This window comes from Lycium barbarum, chromosome 8, assembly GCF_019175385.1.
Source record: "Lycium barbarum isolate Lr01 chromosome 8, ASM1917538v2, whole genome shotgun sequence".
Lineage (NCBI taxonomy): Eukaryota > Viridiplantae > Streptophyta > Magnoliopsida > Solanales > Solanaceae > Lycium > Lycium barbarum.
Genome location: NC_083344.1, coordinates 63,865,811 through 63,878,378, shown reverse-complemented (window position 1 = coordinate 63,878,378; position 12,568 = coordinate 63,865,811).

Here is a 12,568-nt window from a genome sequence, read left to right as displayed (position 1 = left end):
AAATATCGTAACCACGTTGTTATTACTAAATCCTTACTCTTCTTATCAAGTACTCACTTGGTCTCATTTTTAGCATAGAAATATTCGTAGATTGCATAACTATTCTTGTACAACTTGTATAGAGTATATCCAATCTTGGTCATAGTTTTCCCCTCTCCTGGTTCATTCTGTTTTGCATATCTTATTTGTACTAAAACTCACTTGCGGTCTATCTTGTCATGCTCCTTCCCCTTTCTTTATTCACCATTTCATTTTATCATATCCTACTATAGGAGATTTCCTGTCCTTCCTCCTTTGCTACTTATAAGTTACAATATCATTAGCAAGCAACCCCATTGCCAACGCCTTAACCTCTAATCCAGTATAGTGTTGCTATCCTTTATAATATCTCTTAAGCTACTCATTACCATTTTCTTGCGGTATTCTTCCTTTTTATAAGCATTCACTTTCTAATGTCATATTATACAGAATCTTTACAAATGATCCTTAGTCTTGTCTCAAATACCATCCTGTCTTTTATCCATCCATTGTTGGCTATCAGAGCTTATTAACTTGTTTCAGCAAGGGATCTCAATTGAAATTTAAGCATCTATATCAAATATATTTCAGTGTTAATTGTTTCCATTTATACTTACTTTGCTTTCACCCGCTTCCCCCCTTTGGGGTTGTACTTATACCATATCCATGTCTTTTCTTTATCATTTATAACTTTGATCCCCCACGTACGAAACCTTAACCAAATCACGAAGCGATGAGAACTTTCGAGATATAGTACAAAATCTTATCTGATGGGTGGTACTCGAGTAATATAACTAATGTAACGATTTAGCCAAAGCCACATTCCATTTATTCCGATTAGTAATTAGCTAGTGCTTATAGTCGTTTCAAATTCTCAATTAAGTAGTACTTATATTCTGATGATAACTATCCCAAGCTTTCCTATAACAGTATCTTTATCCCAACGGATATCATCTGTTTCTTCTAATAAATCCACAATACATCAGTTGTTTCGCAAATCCACAATCCCTGTCCTTTAAGGATTTCACTATTTCCGAGGTGAAGTCACATACACGCAGTACTCCTTTATGCCTTATGCTCTTTCAACCTTGTTGTATACCAACGCTAACTTCTAACTTACTCAAAATCATATCAAAATCGTTTTAATAGTTTGTAGCTATATATTTCCCTTTTATCCTATACTCATACTCAATTAATTACGTCTGTCTTGAGTGCTTCCTTTAGTATTCCTTTCATTTCTCCAGTCTATGTCCATCTTTTATTTTGTGCACGAGGAATCTCATGCTACTCCCGTATCCTTCGGAAAACACTACTTCTACATAACCCCTTTCTCATTTTCAAAGTATATTCTGTTCATCCCTATTTGTTCTTATCATACCAGTCATTTCTGGAATTCATTCTGCCCCGTTGCTCATCTTCCTTTAGTTCGGTCTTTCACAATTCTGTCGCTTATATTACTCATTTTCTCAGCTATACGTGTCATAACACATTGCTACACTGTAATCCCACTCGCTTTCTTCTTATCTTCTTCTTTCAATTAACCCTTTCTCTTCCTGTGCTCGCTTTCACTTTCGTTACCACTTGATCTCTATTCTGAACTTCCCTATAAGACTTTGTAAGTTTACTTTTTTTGTTCTATATTTGCTTTTCCGTTTCACACTGATCACATCATATCCTTTAGTTACTTCCTTGCTAGGCTTTACTCATTACTATAACAATCCTTATGGTATTCACATTACATCTTGTTCGTAATCCATCCTATAATGTAACACTTCCTTACCTTATTCACGATTCTTACTATGTTTTAATTGCACTCTGTGGAGTAGGCGTATTTAACCCTGCACCCTTTCTGATCAATCTTATCCTTAATATCTCACAAGCTGTCTTATCAATACCTTCATAATTTGTCATAATTCTTCCTCTTCCATACTTTTATCTCAATCATACTATCACTCCTTTTAACTGTAAAATTTGTCATAATTTATCCCTACTTATCAGTTCACTCGATACCTCTATAAAATGTTTTGTTAAGATTTGCTACCTTTTTCTAAATCATCCCTTAGTATCACAAGCCCTTCCGAATTATTCTAGCATTTCATCAACAACATATGAAACACATGATCCTAGACAGCCCACAAGTTTGAGTTTTCCTTCCACAAATTCAATCTCCAATTAGTTTATTAATAACTAATAAAATGTCACCGTGAGGACTTCTCCAACCACCATCAGAAGAAAAACTAGAATCCGACAAGCACTACAGGACTTCTAGTGCTTGATTCACATGGTTTACCTCCAGATTTATTCTTGAGTCGTGAACAAATCATTTATTTCATAAACTACTTGCTGTATGCTTTGTATTCTTCAAATAAAAGTGAAACTTAATTGCTGGACGTTTTTTCTCTTCAACATGAGCTTTTCTAAGGTAAAAATGAATTCCAAACTTTGCTGCTCATATATGCTTCTTCGAAATAAAATTTCCCAAGTAAGAATGGTGCCTCTTACAGATGACATGGAGGGTATCTCTTAAAGCTTTAATCCAACATAATAAATTTACCCTATCTGTCACGACCCAACCCCGTAGGCCGTGACTAGTGCCCGATCTGGGCACCCGAACCCATCTATCAAATATTATCTCAAATTCTATCAACTCATTCTAGTATATGGCGGAAGCCGAGAAGGCTTTATTTCAAATTTAGGTAATTTCCAGAAAAATTTCGGCAGAGTTTCCTTTGTTTTACGGACTATCCAATATACCCTGCACGCAGAAAATACCAACAAAAGCCACACAGGGCTAACCAAGCAATATATAAACATATGCGGACCGGCCGCCTCGGCGTTTAGGATCGCCCAAACAACATATGCGGACCGGCCGTCTCGGCGTATGGGATCGCCCAAACGACATGTACATACATCCATACAGAAAGACTCTAACCCACAAACATGTCCACAGACCTCTAAACAGACCGACAGAATCATATGACAGGACAGGGCCCTGCCGTACCCATAAACGAATATATACAAATGCACTAATAAAAATATATATACCAAAAGTATAAGCTCCGGAAAGAGAGGAGCACTCCGAATAGCAGAAAGGGTGTCCTAAACAGGTGGATCATCAGGCTGTGCGTCCGTACATGCGGGCATGAAACGCAGCCCCCGGAGAAGGGGGTCAGTACGAAATATGTACCGAGTATGCAAAGCAGAAGGTACAGAAATAATTCTGAACAATAATCGAATCAGATATATAGAAAATAATACATAAAAAAAATATCAAAATGTTTATTTCCAAAGTATAAATTATGCACAGGGCATATGAAAATGTGGTCGCCCGCCTGTCGGTGGCGCCACAACACAGCATAACACCAGAAAGTTTCAAATCTCCGAATCCCCGTCACACATCACAACACAGCATAACGCCAAACACAGCATAATGCCAAACATAAGTGGAACCCGGCCCTCGAGCGAGGAGCACGGTGAACCATAATCACAGCATAACACCGGAATGTATCACAAAGCGCACGACAACAAAACCGGCCCGGGAACCGGCGAACGATATCATAGGGCACGAGCGGAGTAGTGAGGAATCCTATGCATAAAATCATCATCATAAATCCAAAAGATAAGTAAAATAGTCATATTTGAAATCGGAACAATAATTACAACATTTTGTTTTTCCAAAGTTACCGAAATTACCTAAAGGAAGTCGCGGGACCCACGGACGAGTATAGGCCCGAAATGAGCCCGCCTATGAAAAACATACTCATTTTATATCATACAAACTCCTACGAAAATTTCAAAGCAATCCGAGCTTTTCTGAGGAAATTATGAGCATTTGAAGTTTTGGAATCGCTAAAGAATGAACTTTAAAACAAAAATCAGCTTTCATGTAATCTTTACAAGTTGTGGATTCCAAGAAAATAAGGATCAATGTTTTGCCATGACAAGGCAAGGATGCCAAAGAACAAATGCGATTCATAAACATGCTCGGATTGTGAGAATAGAGTTTCCTCGAGGCTTATATCATAGCCTATTTTAACTAAGGCATGCCGAAGAAGGAAGATTACTTTACATACCTCAAACGCTCTCCAATACGATCCAAACTCAAGCTAAATCCAACCTATGATTCGGGCTGCCCACGATCTATAAACAAGCCATAAAATGCCAAACATTAGCTAAAGACTTTTTGGGCATTAAATTCCAATTTCGCCCTTAATTCTACAGAAATTTGGGCAGCATTTCCCCTGTAAATAGGCTACCCCGAGAATTTAACTCGGCCGTATCAATCAACAACAACAACAACAACCAACCTAACAACATTAATAATCAATCCGAAAGGTAATACAACAATAATAGCTCTCTTTTCCATCATTCATCAACTTTCATAAATTCAATTCGACGACCTACCTTCAAGCCAAAATCGACGCTTATACGCTCACATACTAACCCGAACCCATACCAAAAACATTTCAAGACATTCTAAGCAATTTATACAATTTTTCCAACAATCCATAAATTTTCCCAAGCTACCCGAAACAGCCCCCCTAACTTTTTCTTCATTTCCAAATCATGGTTCGTATCTACAATTTACATTCTAACAATGCTATTTTCATCAATACACAATTTACATTAAATGTACAACAACTTCCAAATCAGTCCGCAATATTTACAACATCAATTTGAGTCAATAAACTTTCATTTCCAACATAGAATTCATGGCGACGACGGCTAAACAATAAGCGATACTAATTCAATTCTTGGCACATAAGGTGACCCATTTTCGGCTAACACTACACATATACATATATGGATGATTCTCAATTGTTCTTCACCTTACAATGATCATAATCAACTAACTAGGCATTAATTCATAATTTCAATCACAACACAACAACACCCATTTACACGGCTCAAGCTCCACATACACAACTCACCTCCAACATTTCATATTTCATGATTTTCCTCCATTATAACATACTACAACATGGATATAACCTTCATAACGCAAAAACAAAATCAAATCTTACCTTTTCTTCTTCAACTTTACAATAGCCTAGGGTTTGCAATTGGATACAATGAATGGTTAGATGACCCAAACAACTCTTCCACGCTACTTAGGGACTTCAATATAGTGGGTTAACACCAAAAAATTAATTTTTGAAGGAAAAGAAATGGGGGTTGGTTTTCTTGCTCCTAGCCGTGAGCTCCCCCTTGGTTCTTCCACTTTTGTTTTGTTTTTTTGTTTTTTTGCTAAGTATAGAATGGTGAGGAGATGACTTAAGGTCATCTTTTTAAGTCCCCATAATATCTCTTATTGTTTGTGGCCCACACAATGTGGTGGACCAATTAAAATTGAACACCATTTGTGTGGGCCAACCATGGAAATTGTGGATAATTTTTTTATCTTCCAATTTTTATCACTTTTGGTCCCAAATTTTCCTAATTGTTCCATACCAGTAAATTCATGCACCACATATATCTCAAAATAAAATCTAAGGTCAAGAATCCCGACTTTGTATCCCGAAATAATGTTTTTGTCCTTAACTTATCATAATTAAATCCGAATTATTCCACTGTACAAAAATACGGGTTCTAACATCCTCCCCCTCTTTAGAACATTCGTCCTCGAATGTCAGATTAACCTTACCGGTCATACAACAATTTGGGGGAGTTTCCTTACTAACTATCACAACAATACAATCATTGATAAACGATTCATTTATCAAACAACATAGTCAAATAGAGAATTGGATTACCTGTAGGCTCTGAAAATAAATGAGGATACTTCTTCTTCATATGCTCCTCAGCTTCCCAGGTCATTTCCTCTAGGTTATTGTTCCGCCACAGCACTTTAACAGAAGCCATATCTTTGTTCCGCAACCTTTTTACCTGGCGATCCAATATGGCTATAGGCTGCTCCTCATAAGATAGCTCCTCTGTGACCTGAATGTCATCTACAGGAAAGACTCTGGAAGGGTCACCAATACACTTACGAAGCATAGAAACATGAAATACCGGGTGTACCGCTCCCAAGTCAGCTGGCAAATCCAATTCGTAGGCCACCTTGCCTATTTTGCGAATAATCAGATAGGGCCCAATATATCTCGGACTGAGCTTTCCTTTCTTGCTAAATCGCATAACACCTTTCATCGGTGACACTTTCAGGAACACCCAATCGCCAATCTGAAACTCTAACGGTCGACGTCGCTTATCGGCATAAGATTTTTGTCGGCTCTGGGCTGCCAATAATCTTTCTCGAATAAGTTTCACTTTATCCACGGCCTGCTGGACCACATCTGGGCCAATCAACTCAGTCTCCCCAACATCAAACCAACCGATCGGTGATCTACACTTCCTGCCATACAAAGCCTCATATGGTGCCATCTGAATACTGGAGTGGTAGCTGTTATTATACGAAAACTCAACAAGCGGTAAATGGTCGTCCCAGCTACCCCTGAAATCAATAACACAGGCACGCAACATATCTTCCAATGTCTGAATAGTGCACTCGGCCTGTCCGTCGGACTGGGGATGGAAGGCTGTACTCAGGCTCACCTGGGTCCCCAATCTCTCCTAAAACGATCTCCAGAACTTAGCTTTAAACTGGGCACCTCTATCAGAAATAACAGACACAGGAACTCCATGAAGTCGTACAATCTCCCTGACATAAAGCCTGGCAGAATCCTCAGCTGAATAGGTGGTCCGAACCGGAAGAAAATGGGCTGATTTCGTCAGCCGATCAACAATAACCCAAATAGAATCATACCTCCGTGGAGTGCGAGGTAGACCTGTAATAAAGTCCATATTAATGATCTCCCACTTCCACGTCGGTATCTCCATCTCCTGCAATAGCCCACTGGGCTTCTGGTGCTCAATCTTAACCTGCTGGAAATTTGGACACTGAGCAACGAACTCTGCTATATCTCTTTTCATACCGTCCCACCAATATAGGCATCTGATATCATGGTACATCTTCGTCGACCCTGGGTGAACAGAATATCGGGAGTAATGTGCCTCGCCCATAACCTGTCGCCGCAACCCTGCAACGTCAGGTACACACAATCTGCCTATGTGAAATAACACTCCATCAGGTGAAATCTCAAACGGAGTCTTCTCCTGTGCCAGAGTTGCGTCTCTGTACTGTGCCAGAACAGGATCCTCATACTGATGCCGCTTAATATCTTCTGTAATAGAGGACTCAGCCATACCTCGAACAGAAACTCCAACATCTCCAGAATCAGCCAAGCGAACTCCAAGACTAGCCAACTGATGAATATCGCGAACCATTTCTTTACTCTCTGATGGCACATCTGCTAGGCTGCCCATAGACTTGCGGCTGAGTGCATCCGCCACAACATTAGCTTTCCCAGGATGGTAGAGAATGTCAACATCATAATCTTTCAGCAACTCTAACCACCTCCGCTGTCGCAAGTTCAGCTCCTTTTGCCTAAAGATGTACTGAAGGCTCTTATGATCTGTATAAATGTCAACGTGAACCCCATATAAATAATATCTCCACATCTTCAAAGCATGAATGGCCGCGTCCAGCTCCAAATCGTGAGTAGGATAATTCTTTTCATGTTTTCTGAGCTGCCGGGAAGCATAAGCTATCACCCTGCCGTGCTGCATCAACACACATCCCAAACCAATACCAGAGGCATCACAATAAATCACATACCCATCTGGACCCTCCGGAAGAGTCAGGACTGGAGCCGTAGTCAACTTCTCTTTCAGCAACTGGAAGCTACGCTCGCAAGCATCTGACAACTGAAACTTAGCTCCCTTCTGAGTCAGCCTTGTCAAAGGCGCTGAAATGGAAGCAAACTTCTCCACGAATCTCCGATAATAACCAGCCAATCCCAGAAAGCTACGCACCTCTGTCGGCGTCGTAGGTCTAGGCCAATTCTTTACGGCCTCGATCTTCTGGGTATCCACCCGGACGCCATCAGCCCCAATAATATGTCCCAGAAATGCCACTGAAGATAACCAGAATTCACACTTAGAAAATTTAGCATATAATTCCTGGTGCCGAAGTGTGCCAAGTACCGTCCTCAAATGGTCCGCATGCTCTGCCTCTGACCGAGAATAAACCAGAATATCATCGATAAATACGATCACAAACATATCCAAGAACGGTCTGAATACCCGATTCATCAGGTCCATAAATACTGTTGGGGCATTTGTCAGCCCAAAAGACATAACTCTGAACTCATAGTGCCCATATCGGGTCCTGAATGCTGTCTTGGGAATATCAGCCTCTCGTACCCGTACCTGATGGTAACCCGATCGCAGGTCTATCTTCGAGAAGTACCTGGCACCCTGCAGCTGATCAAACAAATCATCAATCCTGGGGAGGGGATATTTATTCTTGATGGTTACCTTATTCAACTGCCGATAATCAATGCACATCCGCAGCGAGCCGTCTTTCTTCCTCACAAATAATACCGAAGCTCCCCAGGGTGACGCACTAGGCCGAATGAAACCCTTCTCCAATAAATCTCTCAGCTGCTCTTTCAATTCTTTCAATTCTGCAAGTGCCATTCTGTACGGAGGAATAAAGATAGGCTGAGTGTCTGACAACAGATCAATAGCAAACTCTATCTCCCGTTCGGGAGGAAGACCCGGAAGCTCATCTAGGAATACATCTACAAATTCATTAACCACTGGGACTGACTGAAGAGTCGGTGCCTCTGCCTCTAAATCATGAACACAGACCAGATGATAAATATACCCCTTTCTGATCATTTTCTCAGCCTTGAGGTATGAAATAAACTTACCCCTCGGCGATACTGTATTACCTGCCCACTCTATAACTGGCTCCCCTGGGAATTGGGATCGGACTATCTTTTTTTGACAATCAACATTAGCATAGCAAGAAGCTAGCCAATCCATACCCATAATCATGTCAAACTCGATCATATCTAACTCTACCAAATCCGCCTTAGTGCAGCGGCCACAGATAATCACAGAACAATCTCTATAAATCTGACTGGCTATAACAGAATCCCCTACTGGTGTAGCTACCTCAAAAGGCTCTATCGGTTCGGATTCTATCCCAATTTTATCAGCAACGAGTGGAGATATAAATGATAATGTAGAACCAGGATCAATCAATGCATACACATCACGAGAGAAAACCAGTAATATACCTGTGACGACATTAGGCGAAGCCTCTTGGTCCTGTCTGCTGGCTAAGGCATAAATGCGGTTCGAAGGACCGCTAGAACCCGAAGCTCCGCCACGACCCCTGCCGCGGCCTGCTGGTGCTGGAGTACCTCGCCCCGCAGGGCGCATCGCCACCGAGGCTGAAGATGAACCACCGGCTGACCCGGTAGACTGAGCTGAACTGCCTGTACCACCTCTAGCCGGACAGTCTCTCATCTGATGGCCCTGACTGTAACACTATCGGTATCGACTTTCAAGACATATTATGAACCTATATCTCATTCTCTCTTTTCTATTTCTGGGAAACTTTGGGCAGAGTTTCCTCTGTACTTCTTACTATCCCAAAACCTGCACGCAGGAAATACCAACAATGCCTCACAGGGCCAACATAAATACGTATATATCATATCATGTCATAGCCACAGAGGGCTCCCAATTTCAAGTAAAAAGTATAAAGGTGTCGAAACTTACCTCACATATCGCACCTCGAGATGTACCTGATCCTTTAACGATCCGTCCTGTTATACCTTCCTATCTACCTTCTCTTTCATTCTTCAGCTTTACATTTCAATCATATTTCAATATTCTTACCTTATCCAACATGCCTCTTTCGCACCATTGCTTACCTGTGTATGGTGTAGCTTCCAATATCATCAGTCACTTTCTTCTGTCGATGCCGTTCTTCAGCTAAAATCAAGGGTTAGTAAAAGGAATTTTATTTCCTATGGCTGGGCTCTATCGTACGATCTTACATATGAAAGAAAGGTAACATTCTAAATGTCCTGTAGCTTCCTGTTAATAGATGTGGTGCACAACACACCGATAAACAAGACTCTACTAGACACGGTCTGTAGACACTCCGAGGATGAACTGCTCTGATACCACTTTTGTCACGACCCAACCCCGTAGGCCGTGACTAGTGCCCGAGTTGGGCACTCGTATACATATCTGTTAGACATAGTCAAACTGAAACTCAACATAATCTGGAAGCTTGCGAAAACATAACGTTATCTCAGAACATCACATACATATATCAAGGCAACCTGTCTCCTAAGGAGTCACAACCATCAAAGGATAACATAGTACACAAGCCGACAAGGCTGTCATAACGTATGGGAACGTCCCAACTATACATACGCAAGCCGACAGGGCTGCCACTACATACAACACCCCAAAATATGTATGTACGCAAGCCGACAAGGCTGCCACTACGAATGCGAACGTCCCAAAATACAAGTCATGATAACACAACCGAACAACGTCTATATACAACCCACACATATGTCTACAGACCTCTAAGAGTATCAACAGTAACATATGACGGAACAGGGCCCCGCCGTACCCCTGGATAAACATATATATACATCAAAAGGATCTGTACCAAAAGTCTAGACTCTGGAACAACGGAGCTCTCCAAACCAGCTGAGTAGAAGTCCTATGCTGAAGGGTCGCCAAACCGACTATCTGTACCTGCGGGCATGAAACGCAGCCCCCCGAAGAAAAGGGGTCAGCACGAAATATGTACTGAGTATATAAAGCATGAAATACAGTAAAAAGGATCATAACTGAAATATGGGGTACGGAAAACAAGTACAATTTCCAGAATACCAAAACACTTGCCCTTTTGAAACATAAATCATGCATGTCAATATCATATATCATACCCGGCCCATTATGGGACTCGGTGAACATGGTCGCCACCCCGTCTTTGGCGCCATAACACAGCATAACTCCATAAACACATCATAACGCCATAACGCAGCATAACTCCATAAACACATCATAACGCCATAACACAGCATAACTCCATCATATATATATATATATATATATATATATATATATATATATATATATATATATATATATCATATTCCGGCCCTCTAGTGAGGGATTCGGTGAACAACGCACTGAAACTGTGCACGATAAAATACACGGCCCGGGACTCGGTGAAGGACATATTGAGGCATGCACGAGCAGAGTTATGAGCAACCATATGCAATTTAAAACATTATCAAGACTCAAACATAATAAGAAGAAGGGATTAACACCTGAGTATCAATAGCGACAATCATATCAAATATCCCTCGAATGTCATCATAAATAATATCAACAGAGCTTAGGAATCATAGACATATGTCAATATAGTATGAAATAGCTTATAGAAGTCAAGGAAATTAGTTATCGTAGAGTTTCTAAGAATAGGAGCTTATATATATCGACTACTATCCAACGTATAGAAAACTGAAGAGGGAAGCTCAATCATTTTAAGAGTTCTAACATCTAGAAGTGAATAAGAATCATGAATCACTCTCGAAACTTATGAATAGAATTACCCCAAAGCTCATATCATTCGTCACTTAAATCTAAGACATGCGACAGCTTTACATACCTGCTGAAGGTTATTCGTAATCTCGTTCGCTTCGTCGCCCCTTTAGCCTATTTAATATACAAGTAACGCTATCGTTAGTAACTATACTTCCTAGCTCATAAATCTGTGACCAATCGCCTATAAAACTTATGCTTTAACTTATACTTTCTCGATTAGGGTTTTTCATTAGTTAAGGACTTAACGGAAATCGTGCAGCATTTCTGTCACGACCCAACCCCGTGGGCCGCGACCAGTGCCCGAGCTGGGCACCTATACGTACCTGATACCCCAAATTAGCATATTAACAGAATAATAATATAATAATAATATTAGTGGTCGCTACAGAATTTAGCAGAAAAGCAGACTTGGCACACATAGGCTGATAAGGCCATCACAGAACAGAATATCCCAAACATATGTACAGAACCCACACAGATGTATCCATAGACTTCTACAGAACATATCATAATCATAAGATGGGACAGGGCCCCGTCATACCCTGAACAAAGTACATATCCAGATAGCAGTGACAGACTGTACCAAAAGATGGGCTCTGTAGAAGTGAGCGCCCCAAATAGCAGAAATAGGATCCTAAACGTGTGGATCAGCGAACCTGTCGTCAGTACCTGCGCGGCATGAAAACGCAGCCCCCGAAGAAAGGGGGTCAGTACGAAATATGTACTGAATATGTAAAGCGGAATCACAGAAGTCAAATCATAATGGTTACAGAAAATGAGTACAGAATCCAGAGTGTCAAATGCATATTTCCAAAACAGATAGAATGCGTACAGAAACATATGTCATATCATATCATATCCGGTCCCTGACACGGGACTCGGCAGACAGAATGTGGCCACCCTCCCGACGCTGGTGCCACTATACAGAGGAATCAGAAAAAGGGGCGTGGCCCCGTATCATATAATGTCATATCAAAATGGCCATACAGATCAGATCAGAATTGGCGGACATGGCACATCATACTCCACAGACCCATGTACGCGTATACCTGCCCCCTCA